Source organism: Ceratotherium simum, chromosome 13 (assembly GCF_057802395.1).
Source record: "Ceratotherium simum simum isolate JZ-2026a chromosome 13, ASM5780239v1, whole genome shotgun sequence".
NCBI lineage: Eukaryota > Metazoa > Chordata > Mammalia > Perissodactyla > Rhinocerotidae > Ceratotherium > Ceratotherium simum.
In genome coordinates, this window is record NC_141912.1 from 28,062,536 (window position 1) to 28,078,269 (window position 15,734).

A 15,734-nucleotide genomic window follows, 5' to 3' on the forward strand; every position below is an offset into this window, starting at 1 on the left:
TATTCCAGTTATGCAAGACTAGTTCAATAATCAAAAAATAATTAATGCAATCCATCACACAACAAGCTACAGAAGAAAAACCATATAACCATATCAATAGATACAGAAAAAGCATCTGATAAAACCCAATGCTCATTTATAATAAATCCTCTCAGCAAACTAGGAACAGAGGGGAACTTCCTCAATTTGATTTTTAAAAATCTACAGAAAACCTACAACTAATATCATACTTAATGGTGAAAAATCATCATGCTTAATGGTGAGATGCTTTCCTCCTAAGATCAGGAATAAGGCAAGGATGTCCTCTCTCACCACTCCTATTCAACTTCATATTGGAAATCCTAACTAATGCAATCAGACAAGAAAGGGAAATAAAAGGTATACAAATTGGCAGGGAAGAAATGAAACTGTCTTTGTTCATAGATGACATGACTGTCTATGTAGAAAATCTCAAAAAATTGACCAAAAAAACACACCAAAAACAAATGCTAGAACTAGTAGGTGATTATAGCAAGGTTGCAGGATACAAGGTTAATAAGCAAAAGTCACTTTTTTCCCATATACCAGCAAAGAATATTTGAAATTTGAAATTAGGAGCACGACACCATTTGCGTTAGCACACAAAACAAAAAAAAAAAAAAAAGAGAGAGAGAGAGAAAGAAACATGTAGATATAAATCTGACAAGATATGTACAAGATCTTTGTGAGAAAAACTATGAAACTCTGATGAAAGAAATCAGAGGATTCAAATAAATTGAGGGATATTCTATGTTCATGGATAGGAAGATTCAATGCTGTCAAGACATCAGTTCTTCCCACTTGATCTATAGATTCAACATGATCCCAATCAAAACCCCAACAACCTACTTTGTGGATATCAACAAACTGATTCTAAAGTTTATATGGAAATGCAAAAGACCCAGAATAGCCAAGCTGATACAAAAGAAGAACAAAGCCAAAAGACTGCATTACCCAACTTCAAAGCTACGGTAATCAAGGCAGTGTGGTATTAGCAAAAGAATAGAAAAAAATAGACCAATGGAAAGAATAGAGAATCCAGAAATAGATCCACACAAATACAGTCAACTTATTTTTGACAAACAACCAAAGGCAGTTCAGTGGAGAAAGGATACTATTTTCACCAAATTGTACTGAAAGAATTGGACATCAATATGCAAAAAAAGAAAGAAAAAAGATTATATTTAGACACTGACCTTACTCTTTTCACAAAAATTAACTCAAAATGGATAGTAGACCTAAATGTAAAATGCAAAACTATAAAACTTCTAGCAGAAAACATAGTAGAAATTCTAGGTGATGTTGGGTTTGGCAATAGGTTTTTAGATACAACACCAAAAGTACAATCCTTGGAAGAAATAATTGATAAGTGGTACATCATTAAAATAAAAAACTTCTGGGGGCTGGCCCCATGGTGTGATGGTTAAGTTCAGTGTGCTCCAGGTTCACTGGTTTGCATCCTGGGTGCAGAACTACACCACTTGTCAGCCATGCTGTGGTGGCGACCCACATACAAAATAGAGGAAGATTGGCACAGATGTTAGCTCAGGGATAATCTTCCCCAAGCAAACAAAAAAAGGAAGATTGGCAACAGATGTTAGCTCAGGGTGAATCTTCCTCAGCAAAAAAATTCTGCTCTGCAAAAGTCAATGTCAAGAGAATGAGAAGACAAGCCACAGACTGTGAGAAAATTTGTGCAAAACATGTATCTGATAAAGGACTGGTATCCAAAATATACAAAGAACCCTTAAAACTTAACAATAAGAAAAATAAATAACCCAATTAAACATAGGCAGAAGATCTGGACACTTCACCAAAAATATACAGATGGCAAATAAAACATATGAAAAGATGCTTAACGTCATATGTCATCAGGAAATTGCAAACTAAAACAATGAGACACCACTATAAACTATTAGCATGGCCAAAACCCAAAACATTGACAACATCATTTGCTGATGAGAATGTGGAGCAACAGGAACTCTCATTCATTGCTGGCAGAAATGCAAAATGTTACAGTTTGGCAGTTTCTTACAAAATTAAACATACTCTTACCATACGATTTAGCAACTGCGCTCCTTGGTTTTACCCATATGAGTTGAAAACTTGAGCCCACATAGAAACTTGCACACAGATGTTTGTAACAGCTTTATTCATAATTGCCAAAACTTGGAAGCAATCGGTCCTTCGGTAGGTGAATAGATAAATAAACTGTGGTACATCCAGACAATGGAACATTATTCAGTGCTAAAAAGAAACAAGCTATTAATCCATGAAAAGACACAGAGGAAACTTACATGCATTTTACTCAGTGAAAGAAGCCAATTGGAAAGGCTACATACTGTATGATTCTAACTATATAACATTCTGGGAAAGAGAGAACTATGGTGACAGTAAAGAAATCAGTGGTTGCCAAGAGTCAGGGATGAAGGAGGGAGGAATAAGCAAAGCATAGTGAATTTTTAGGGCAGTGAAACTATTTTGTATGATGCTTTAATGGTAGATACATGTCATTATACATTTGTGAAAGCCCATAGAATGGAGAACACCAAGAATGAACCCTAATGTAAACTATAGACTTTGGGTGATGAGGATGTGTCAAAGTAGGTTTACTGATTGTAACAAATTTACCACTCTGGTGCAGGATGTTGATAGTGGTAGAGGTTGTGCATGTGTGGGAGCAAGGAGTATATGGGAATACTCTGTATTTTCTGCTCAATTTTGCTGTGAATATAAATTTGCTCTAAAAAATAAAGACTACTAAAAAATGTATACAGAAATGTACACATGTCCATTATGTCAAACCAGATTATGCTGTGCTTCAAATCTTCTTAATCTTTCTTTTTTTTTAAATCAAGTCGAAATAGCAATAATTAATAGAGATTTCAATACATCTCTACGTACGTATGATGATGGATTCATTAATTTATCCAAGTAGTGCTATGAAATTTTGTTTTGTATATGTCGAGGCTATTTTATAAGATGCATATATGCTTATAATTTTTTGTCTTCCTTGTGAGTTGTCTTTTATCATCATGTAATGATACTTTTGCCTTTGTAAAAATTAACTTCATTAAATTGGAGTTGGGATGCCAAAAGGGGGACCTCTCACATCCTACAACAAGAGCAGAGCCCAAAAGGAAGAAGAAAGACTTCCTCTTCTTGACTGGCAAGAAGCTCAGCCAATGAGAGACCATCACAACTCAGTCCTGAAAAGCTACAACACGTGGAACTCTCAATTTCTCCCATAAACTCTTTGTTTACGATATCCCTCCCAACTTCCTCTTCCCCTCTATAAAAGAGTTTCTCATCTCTTGCCACTGGGGAACTTACACGTGGCTCAATATGGTTGGAGACCCCATACTGCAATTCTTTGCTGGTCTCCGATAAACCCATTTTTGCTGGAGAAATAATTGGCTGTCTGTTTATTTAATGTCAACATCTTACAGTCTATTTCATCTATTAACATAGCAACTTCAACTATATTTTGGTTAATATTTGCCTGATGTAACCTTTTTCATTCTTTTATTTTCATCCTTTTTGTGTCCTTAGCTTTAGTCATCACTCCTATAAATAGCATAAAGTAAGTCTTGCTATACACAATTTAACTGTCTTTTAACTGGCAATTTTAGGTCATTTCTGCTTATAATGACTATTGATCTATTTGAACTTTTAAAAGCTTTTCTCCTGTCATTATTTCTCTTAGACATACATTTTATGGGTTTTTCCCTTTCCTTTATTTGTGTGGTTGGTTATTAAGTTTTTACAAATTTTTTCCCTCTGTTTGGAATGTAATCATTCCATTTCCATTGTTTTAGTGGATATTTTGAAGTTTTAATGTGTATAATTATCTTAAAAATATATAAAGGAAAATGTCTTGATCTCTTTCAAAGAAAGTATGAAGTCTTCAGAACATTTTAATGTCTCTACCTCCACCTTTTTTATTGTGGTAAAACTCACATAACATAAAATTCACCATTTTAATTACTTAAAGTATACAATTCAGTGGCATTTAGTACATTCACAATGTTGTGCGACCACTACCACTATCTCAATATTTTCATCATCCCAAAAGGGAAACTTGTACCCATTAATCAGTAATTCCCCAACCGTTTACCTCCCTTTAGCACCTAGAAACCACTAATCTGCCTTTTGTTTCTATAGATTTACTTATTCTGGATATTCCATAGAAATGGAATCATACAATATGTGGTCGTTTGTGTCTGACTACTTTGACTGAGAATAATGTTTTTAAGGTGCATCCCTGTTGTAGTATGTATTAATACTTCATTCTTTTTTGCGGCTAAATAATATTCCATCTTATAGATATACCACATTTTGTTTATCCATTTATTAGTTGGGTATCCAGCTGAGAAGGTGGCGTTGGGAATGTTGAAGATGAAATTAATGGACAGATAATATACTGGAAGGAGATTTTCACAATGACTAAAACTGACAAGAGATAAATATATGCTCTATAAAAAGCCCTTTTGCAAAAGAGCAACTAAAAAGCAAAAATAAGAAACACCATCAGAAAAAGAGAAAACACAAAAGAAAAATGGGCCAAGAAATTAAATCATTCAGAGAAGTGATGCCTAAATGGCTTACAACATTAAGAGATGTTGAACCTCATTAGAAATCAGAGACATGCAAATTAGATGAACAGTAACACAAAATTTTACATCCATAGAATGGCAAAAGTCATGAATGTGATTGGATAACACCAAGTGTTGTTAGAGGTGTGGGGAAATAGATACCTAGGTGCACTGCTTGCAAAAGAGAAATTATTGCAGCTATCTTGGAATGCAATTTTGCAATATATAGTGCAATTAAGTATGGGTATTTGTTTCATATGGCTGATATAACAAATTACGACAAACTTTGTGGCTTAAAACAATACACAGTTTAGAGGTCTTACAGTTTTAGAGGTCAGAAATCAAGGTGTTGGCAGGACCACACTCCCTCCAGTGGGTGTAGGGGAGAGTCTGTTTCCTTTAATTTTCCAGCTTTTAGAGCTGCATTCTTTGCATTCCTTAGCTTATGGCTGCTTCCTCCATCTCCAAAGCCATCAGTGTAGCATTTAGCTTCAGTCCACACATTGCTTTTTTCTCTGCTTCCCTCTTGTAAGGACAGGTGTGATTACATTTAGGGCCCATCCAGATAATCCAGGATAATTTTCCCATCTCAAGACCCTTAACTTAATCGTATTTTCATTCTCTTTTTCTATATAAGGTAACATTCACAAGTTCAGGGGATTAGGATCTAGATATCTTTGTGGGCTGTAATTTAGTTGAGCACAGTACGTATATTTTTTGGACCCCGTGATATAACTCCTGGGCATATCTCCCAGTGAAATTCTCCCTCAGATCTTTAGGGAAAATTTTACAATGATGCTTATTGTAAACAGGCACAGCATCTAATTTTAAGTCTTAAATCTAGTCTTTAGCCCTCTTCTTTTCTCTTTGCTACTTTTCTCATTCTAAATATTATTAATGTGCAAGTCCTCCCACAGAAAAATCAGTCTCTGGGCCTAGCGTGGTCACTAGTTTTGATTTTCGATTCCTCCTGAACACTATTTTCCATTCTCATAACTTTTTCCTTCTTACCTTCTCCTATCCAAAATCCATAAAGAACGATTTTACCTAAAGTAGGTTTTGGAAATTTTTACTTTTATAAGGAGTGAAAAACTTTTTATCCCCTCACAAAAATTACCTGGATCCTTAATTTCTCTAAGAGCAGTGAGCATGTTATCTAGACCATGCTTGTAGAGAAAAAGTGTTTAAAGAACATTTTTCTATGATATGATTAATTTCACAGAGGGATCATTTATTTCTCTGTGGTTCCCCTTGTACCCTCAGAGATCCTTATGACCAATGAACAATATACAGTCCCCAACACATGAGGAGTTCCTGAGCTGGGGAAGATGGTGCTGAACAAAGGGATATAAGTGGATTCCTCCAAGTTGAGGAGCCCCAATTTAATATCAACAGCAAAAATAATAGCCACCAAATAATAAAATCACACTCTGTTTCAGGCCCCAGTGAATGCAAGTTATGTACATTTCTTCTTTAAACTTCACAACAATCCTCAAATATAGGTATTATCATTTCCAGTTTACATGTGAAGAAACTGGGATTTAGAGAATTAAATAACATGTCCAACCCAGACAGCTAAGAAGTCTCCAAGGCCATTTCAACCCCAAATCTGGCAGACTGCAAGGATCTGTAAACAAGTAGATAATACTGTTCCCGTCTTCTCCCCAGGCCATAGTTCTGTATTATAAAATCCAAATGGTGTTTGCTCCTGAAGAAATGTCTGTCTAACGTTAGGTTTCATTGAACTTTCTCATCCAGAAAGTAGAATTGCCCAGCACGGCCCTTGGGACAGGGAATGGGATCTTGCTGATTGCTGCTTAGGCCTCTCTTGTGTTTTCTTCAAATCTTTTAAAATCTGACTGATCGCAGAATTTAAAATGAGTATATATTGTAGAGGAAGAAGTATATGCTATAGAATATAACTCTGTGCAGAGTGTGGAACTAAAATTTGGCCCTGTCAACGTGGGTCTTAATGGTGGTGTTGGGTATCCTCAGAGGGAGCTTCAAGTTGGAGGGACAGAGGCAAGTCCCCCCTTTGGTTTGGAGAGTATTTTAGGAGAGGGTAAAATGATAAAATGATCCGATAAAATGATCTAGCTATCACTCCTCATTGCTTTGTCCACCTGAAGAACAGAATGGAAAGAACAGAAAAAGAAAAAAAGAGAACCTTAAACTAAATGTAGAAGCACTAAATCAAGGGTTCAGATCACATACAATTCTCTAGTACTATGAAGACAAAAGCCTACAAAAAATAGTTCCTTTAATTATCCCACATAAAAAGATTCCTGTTGAACCTTGATGGTGCACCTCGATGGACTGTATTAGCCACTATAGAGTTTATCTTAGTGAAGAAACAGTAATGAATTTCTCTTTTCTTTTATTTCAAGGTGAATCCTGATATCATTGGCAAGCACTGTACCTTGGAAGGGAAATCTCTTCTGGAGACAAATCCCAGGCAGAAACAGGAAGAGGAACCTCCCAGTGACTGAAGTAACATATCTCTTTGCACATTGTTTTTATTTAGTATAACACGCATACACAAAAAGTGCACAAATTATGCTTGGTGATTTTTCCTAAAGTGAACCCATTCATGTAACCAACACCCAGATGAAGAAACAAAACATTCCCAGCAATCCAGAAGCTCCTCTTCCGTCCTCTTCTAGGCACCACCCACAAGAAGGTAACCAACTTAACTTCTTGTACCATACATTAGTTTTGACAGTTTAAAAATTGTATACAAATAGAATTACACATTATGTTGGTTTCTTTCACTCAACATTGTATCTGTGATTTTTTTCCCTTACCTCTATTTGTTTTGCAAGGGATATACCAGACCAGAGGGGCAAATCAGTTAAAACAACAACAACTCTCCAGCTCAAATTCTCATCCTGATTATCAGCTCATTCATCCATTTCTGTTGGGCAAAAGCCCCAGTGTTAAGTGTTTATTTACTGGACATGAGGACAGACTCAGCCTAGGAGAGTGGGTACAAGAAAGTGACTGAAACAGTAAAGACTACTCAAAAACTGATGGGGGCATTGCAAAGAGACATAGGAACCAGTTTGAAGGGATTCCCACTGCCCAAATCTGGGACTATTTAAGCAGTAAAACAAGTAAGTATTGTAATCAATTATAAACCATTGAAAAAATAGGAATCTATACAAATAATAAATTGATAAATTAATGGGGGAAAAGCAGAAAGTCTTGCTTAGTAGCATGCCAAGCACTGACTGTAAATGTGGTGGGAGGGCTGGAGCTGAAAAGTCATCATTTTGCAACCATCATAATAAAAATTGGTTCAGATAGTGGATGTTAAATCTTAGGGGAAATTTTGCTGAGGAGCAGGATATTTGCAGCTTTAACTTGTCTACCCACAAACGAGGTGATCAAAATTAACCTCACCAATGAGTATCCCTCACCTGTCTCTAGGTATGATACTTTGAGAAGCACACAACATCATTTACGTAGTATTCCGAGGGGAGTGCCTAACATGAATCTAATCATGAGAAAACATCAGTCAAATGCAAAGTGAAAGACATTCTATTAAAAAAATTTAATAAAAAAGACAGCATTCTTCAAATAGCATGTCAATATCATAAAAGACAAAGGCTGTGGAAAGTTCCAGATTAAAGAAAACTAAAGACATGCCATCTAAATGCAATACCTGACCCTAGACTAGATGCTGTACTAGAGGGGGAAATCGGTCAATTGGTCAAATTGGAATGCAGACTGTAGATTAAATACAGCTATTGTATCGATGTTAAATTCATTAAAGTTCATAATAGTACCGTGGTTATGTAGTATTTAAGGGTAAATGAACATGATGTATTGCAACTTACTCTCGAATGGGAGAGAGAGCAAGCAAATAAAGCAAACGGGACAAAATATTAACCATAGCTAAATCTGGGTAAAAGCTATACGGGTATTTTTGTACTATTTATATTTTTTCAACTTTTAAATAAGTTTGAAATTGTTTCAGAGGGAGAGAAAGAGAGACTGCACCGGAGGCGCTAGAGAAACCAACTGCTGTGAATTTGAGCCAGGCCAGGCGAGCTCTTTAAAATATAGGAAGCTTTCCCTCACCAAAACACATCCGAGGAACCGGTAATTCTTCATAGCTCCCCGGTTCCCGACGGATTGGTACCAGAGAAACAGAAGCCAGTTTTGTCTTGCCCGCTCACCTTTTATCTAAGCAACATCCCCACCCCGCCCTCGACCAGCTCCGCATAGCAGGGGACCATCAGGGTTTTGCGGGAGGTAAATGTTGCTCTGGTCCCGGATCTGGGCGCCTATGTGATGCCTGACAACCAGGCTCGTGTTTCCAGTTTGTCCTAAGTGATCGATCCGAACGTGAACACTCAGGGACGCTCCCTGCAATCACCACGACACAGTCCGTGGATTTTTTTTGACTTCCGGAAATGAAGATAATTTGAGGGTCTTTGTTTCAAGGGAAGTGGTGCTGGACGCGGGAACTGGAGCGCTACCGGCGAGGACCCCCTTTGACTCCACCCCTGCTGTCTTCCCAACGCTCCCTTCAGCGTGTCCCCCGGCTGCCCAGCTACCCGCTTCGGCCTCCTGGGGCCTTACGACTGGAAAGAACAGCAAACGGAGCTGGAAAGAGCGAGAGACAACAGATTGTCTTTTCAGCCTCTTTCCTTTAGAACCTCATTTTGTTGCTCTCTTCTGAGACCACTGCGCATTCTATTTCGCAAATAGGGATGTTTACATTCACGTTTTCTCTGCAATTTATTGAATCTTTAAGAAGTGAAGAAATAATTATTATAAATCACGAAAGGAATCCAAAGTAAGACGGCCGCAGCTGGGGGTGTAGCTCAGTGGTAGAGCGCGTGCTTAGCATGTACGAGGTCCCGGGTTCAATCCCCGGCACCTCCACGGGTTTTGAGAGGCTGCATCTGTAATCAGAGCCTTTTTCTTTTCATTTCTCTCTTTAAACTCGCTGTCTTCTTCCATTCAATTTTCTGTCTGCCTAGACTGCCTTTGTGGTACCCGGTTTCTGCCCCAAGAGCATTGCCACCACCAGAGATGTCCTGGATCTTACGCAACAAGCATTTTTGCAAGTTAATCGGCCTGATTTCTTTGCATTCCATTCTAAAAACAGAAAAGAAGAAAACAGAAAGGAGATAAAAATAACGGACCCTCAGTTTCATTCACTTTATTTTGCATTCTGAAGATTTCTTGGAGCAAAGAACACACTGGAGGTGAAATAGCAAAAAAATATCTTATTGATTTCTTCATTATGAGCATCCCACCACCCATACTTTATGTTTTCTTGAATCCCCAGATATGAAAGCAGTGGGATCCAGTTATAAATAATAGGGTTGTATGCACACAAGGGACAATAAAGTGCTGTCTGTCATAGTAGGTGGTACCTCCCCAGCCTAGACTGAATGATACAGATTGCATGAAGATTGGCTGGTTCAATGAATCCAGAACTACTGCTGCTCTGCTGAGATAACTCCTTGCGGATGTGAGAAACCAAGCATCTCAATGTCTCTTGTTCAAGAAAATTTCAATCAAAATGACTGACATATCGGGCTCATTTTAGAAATAAATTTGAGTGGATGACCACTTCTAATGCCCCCAACACAAACAGGTATCCCACACCACCACCATGTCTTAACAAATCCAAAAATCAAAGCTGGTTTTCTATCTTCACTACTGTTTAATGTTGTAATAGAGGTAATAATCAAGGCATTTAGCATGAAAAAGTAATTAGAGAATTAAATATTGAATAGGAAAGGCTAAAGCTATCTTTCTATATCTTGATAGGATTATGTATCTGGAAACTACTCCTCAAAAGGAAAAAGCTACTACAAATAGAGAACTTAGTAAAGAACTTGGATGTAAAATCAACACACACACACAACATAGTCTTCCTACATTCAGCCTTTGGAGGTTTTCGGATGTCAATTTATTATTTGGAAGCTGACAAATGAAAGAAAAGAATCAAGTATTTATACTACCTCTCTTATATGGAATGTATTTCAAGATTAAAATATACTTGGTGAGGGAAAGATTTTCTCTGTAGAAGAATTACAGCTAATACATGCAGGAGGAATGGTACAATCAGAGTCAACATTTTGCAACTGATAGTGCTATAATGCATTCAGGTCACAATCATCAATGGCTGCTACAATCTTGAGGTGAAATTGGATGGGGGACTCTAGAATGGCTAGCGCAGGCTGATATCACCTGAAATGAATGACCAATTTCACATCACTAAAAGTGAGACCATTGCACATCATGTGCCTCTTGACACAGTGAAATAGAACATACCTGGCACCACCAATGAAATACTTGTGTCAAAAAATTAATGCTTTGTCTTAGTAAATATTAGGAATATGTAAACACCATAAGGATGCAATAAGTCAAATGCAGAATGCAGGAAATTCTCCTGGACACACTACCCCTCAAGAAATAAATGGCATGGGGCAAAAAAGGGAGGTGGAACAGATATAGATTAAATGACATGTAAGGAGGTTAACAGACAAATGCAACATGTTTGGATCCCGATTCAAACAAAATAATTGGAAAATCAAACAATTGAACATGGACTGAGCGTTACATTATATTAAGAAGTTGTTTTAGCTGTGCTGGTTGTGATATTATTATGGTAATGTTAAAAAGAAAGTTTGTAACTATTAGTTATACATAGTAAAATATTTATGGTTGAAATTAATATAATGTCTGGAATTTAGTTTGTATTCCAGGAGGAAAAAAGGAAAAATAAAAAGTGAAAGTTGGTAAAAATTACACAATAACAACAAAATTATGATAAATGCTGAAGTGTGATAGACAATGAATGTTGTCAATGAATACATGGATATTCATTACAGTATGAGCTCTACTTTGTTTTAAAATGTCCAAAATGAAAAGTTAAAATTTTTATACTTTATATTATATATAAATATATTTTAATTTATTTTTTATTTTCATCAAAGAATGGCTTCTGTTTCTTGAAAATCATTGCGGTGTATGCAGTTTTTTTTTTCAGATTTATTTAGGTATAATTTACAAATAAAATTGTAATATATTTAAAGTGTACAATGTGATGATATATATATAATGTAAATCAAAACTACAGTGAGATATCACTCAATAGCCACAGATAGGATGACCGTTATAAAAAATAATAAAAGGTAAGTGCTGGAGAGGATGTGGAGAAATTAGAACTCTTGTACTTGTTGATGAGAATGTAAAATAGTGCAGCAGCTATGGAAAACAGTATGGAGGTTCTTCACAAAAATAAAGATAGAACTCCCAAATGATCCAGCAATCCCACTTCTGGGTATTTATCCAGAAGAATTGAAATCAGGATCTCAAAGAGATATCTACACTCTCATGTTCATTGCAGCATTATTCAAAATAGTCAAGATATGGAAACAACTGAAGTGTCAATTAACAGATGAATGGATAAAGAAAATGCGGTATAGACATAAAAAAGAATACTATTCAGCCTTAAAAAATAAAAAAAAAAGGAAATCCTGCCGTTTGCAACAACATGGGTGAAACCGGAGGACATTACGCTAAGTGAAATAAGCCAGTCACAGAAGGACAAATACTGCATGATTTCACTTACATGAGGTATCTCTAATAGTCAAACTCATAGAAGCAGAGAATACAATAGTGATTGCCAGGGACTGTGGGGTGGAGGAAATGGGGAGTTGTTGTTCAAAGGGTATAAAGTTTCAGTTACGCTAGATGAATATGCTAGAGATCTGCTGTACAACATAGTGCCTATAGTTAACAATAAGGTATTGTGCGCTTCAAAATTTAAGGGGGTAGATCTCTCTCTCTCTCTCTCTCTTTCTCACACACACACACACACAAAACAAAAACAAAGGGACACAAGAAAACTTTGGGAAGTGGCGGATATGTCTGTTACCTTGTTTGTGATAATGGTATAACAAGTGTTTGCTTATGTCCCAACTTATCAAATTGTACACATTAAATATGTGCAGTTCTTTGTATATCAATTATACCTCAATAAAGGTGTTAAAAAAAGAAATCTGAGTAATGTCAAGAGTTGGCAAGTTTATTATTGATTTGTAGTTTTTCTTTGAATATTCTAGAAATTATTTCATTGTTGATTTTAAATATTGCAAAATCCACTTCTCCCAAACTGTCATTGTGTTAGTGTTCTCCAGAGGAAGAGAACCAATAGGATATATATGTGCATAAATATACATATATATGCACATACATATACATATATACATATATATGCACATACATATATATGTATATATATGCACATACACATACATACACACACACACACATATATATATGATGTAGTTTGAAGGTCTGAGAGATGGAGGGCCGAGGATGTAGATTCCAGTCTGAGTCTGAACACCCGAGACTAGGAGTGCTGAGGGCAGAAGATTGGTGTTCTGGCTCAAACAATCAGAGGCAACCTTCCTCTGCCTTTTTGTTCTAGTCTGGCTTTCAACAAATTGGATAATGCCCACCCACATTGGAGAGGGCTATCTGCTTTACTCAGTCTACCAATTCAAACGCTCATCTTTTCTAGAAACAACCACACACACACCCTGAAATAACGTTTAATCAGATATCTGGGCATCCCATGGCCTAGTCAAGTTGACACACAAAATTAATCATCACAGTCATCAATGTGTTGATTGTTACAAAGGTATCCTTTGGTTCTAAGGTATCTTAATCTTTAGCAATCTTTAGTTTCTTTAAAACTAAAGAATAAAATTAAAATAAACAAATATTTAATTTAGATTTGTTCAAAGTTATCTATCACTTTTTTTAACCTTACAGATTGTGCTTGTTAGAGTCTTATGTGCCAATACATGATAAAAATAATGAAAATTACAGTGATGATAAAGGTGATAATGATGATGACAGTTAACTTACTGTATGCTTAGTAGGAAAGAAAGAGGTTTTGGATTGTTATTATTTCTCATTAAAATTTGCTCATGTCAGTAATTATTATGAAGGAATAGAACCAAATATTAACAATAAAAACATAATAATGACTCCTTTGCCTAATGACAGGACAACCAGAGTGGAGCAAATATGGAGAGCTAGTTTGTGTATCCAACTACCTCTTGTATGAGAAGCTTTTATCCTTTAGAATCAGTTACCATGATTGAAGAAGACCTGTTCTAACCTCTATTGAGAATCCATTCTAGCTGAGCTCATGTATGTGCTAAGGTATATATTATTTAAAAGCAATTGGCATCAAAGGGAAACTGGGAACAAGAGAAGTTAGAGTGGAGGACTTCCCTGTGGCAAAGATCTAGTGTTATTGCAAGATAAATGACTGAGTGGGGTGCACACCCGTGCATTGTTCTCCTCCTACCACCAAAGAGTTGATGGAGCAGCACCCAAGAGGTTCTTGCATTGGAAGCAATGGGGCTTCATTTCAGCATCTGTAATTCTTTTTCAAACTAAGATAAAGAAAGGTGGTACTGACTTAGTTATTTTATGTTTAAGTTGCTTGTAAATGTTTAATGTTTACATGTCACAGAACACAAGAACAATCATGAGCATATACGGTCCGTGGGGCATCAGTCTTCAATTTGCTGAGTTCTCATTGTTTAGGTCAACAGCTGATACACCAGAGCAAGGATGATCTATTGAAAAGAAAATTATGGGACAATAGTTGAAAACAGAGAAATTTTTACCTAGAACCAAAAGGGACAAAACATTTACCATGTGATATTAGGACAAAGAGCAGATAGATGTTGGAGACTTGTGCGAAAGGATAAATTGAATTTACCATTCAAAAAAGAGCCCCTTACAGTGATCAAAAGCCTACTTAGTATCAGCATCTAACCTACTGAGCCAGCTAGCACATGGAATGTGCTAACATCAATAAAAATAAATAAATAAGTAGATAAACAAGCAAACATATATGTCTGTATGTGACTGCCTATACTTCTGGTGTTTTAATCTATTTTCAGAGTTGCTAAGGGATCAAAACAAAAAGACTTGTTTTGTTTAAGAATTCGGGTCATGTCTTTAAAGAAGCAACTGGAAAGAGGAAATGCTGGGGATCAAATCTGTGTCCTCCAAGAGGATTCCTTTACTCTACCACTGAACCACATCCTCACTATAAGTATTATTGATTTTTCTGATTGTTGACCAAAAATACCACCAAAATGGCATCTTTATACAGCTTACAGATAACTGGAAGTGGGAAGGAAGGTTGAAAGTAAAACTAGCAGTGGCATGACAGAAGGAATGAAATAAGCCATGAATGAACAGAGAGATGAGCAACTAGAGGCTTTGCTCCACCTTGTCCTTTGGGGAAGACATAAAGTGGAGACAACAAGGATAGGACTGGGACTCCATGCAGGCAGATTATATACTCTGCTAACTATTACATCCTTGCAACTGTTTCTGTTCTCTCCCCAATCTTTGGGTCAAGAAAAATTTTTTAAAAATCTGATTTGCAGAGCTCCTTGTTCAAGACTGTGTCAGTAATTCAGCTCTTGTTGATGAGAAGAAAAAGTCACCATTTAGGTCCCTCAAATGACCTTAGATCAATTGAACCAGACCATGCCTCATTCAACAAGCGGTTGAAAAATTGGCTCACAATAGGTTGTATACATGACAGTCAAAAAAAGTAGCATATTGTGAAAAGACCGTGGTGGGGGTGGGGGTGAAGTATTTTAGAATAAGCGGCTCAGACAGTTCCTAACATAAAGCTCAAAGTCTCTTAAGAGAAGATGATCCCAATAGCTAAGAAAAGAGGGTAGAATCATCTTCAACTGTGCTCCAGAGAATTATATTTCTGGTCACAAATCAACCACTTTCAGTCAATTGATATCTATCTGCATGTAAACCCCACTCAGAAATTTGTTTTAGAGGAAGGCTTGAAAATCATTTTGTTAATGAGTGATGAAATTTAAAGGTGCACTTACATGATTTTGATATATTCGATCCATAATTTTTATTAAGTGGAGGAGTTTGAGCAATGTTTAAACGTTCTTGGTAATTTAATACACCTAACTTTAAAAGGTTCTAGTAGGTTACCCGGAAGCCTAGCTAAATTGGAGATGCCGGGGATCGAACCCGGGGCCTCATACATGCAAAGCATGCGCTCTACCACTGAGCTACATCCCC

The 15,734-nt window shown here is 36.6% G+C and overlaps 2 non-coding genes across 2 annotated transcripts; one reads left to right on the plus strand and one right to left on the minus strand.

The window, feature by feature from the left end:
- The first annotated feature begins 9,434 nt into the window (after nucleotides 1-9,434).
- On the plus strand, nucleotides 9,435-9,506 carry TRNAA-AGC (transfer RNA alanine (anticodon AGC)). Its single transcript has one exon. It is a non-coding gene; the product is annotated as a tRNA-Ala (tRNA).
- A 6,156-nt stretch (nucleotides 9,507-15,662) lies between these two features.
- Nucleotides 15,663-15,734, minus strand: TRNAA-UGC (transfer RNA alanine (anticodon UGC)). The gene has a single exon. It is a non-coding gene; the product is annotated as a tRNA-Ala (tRNA).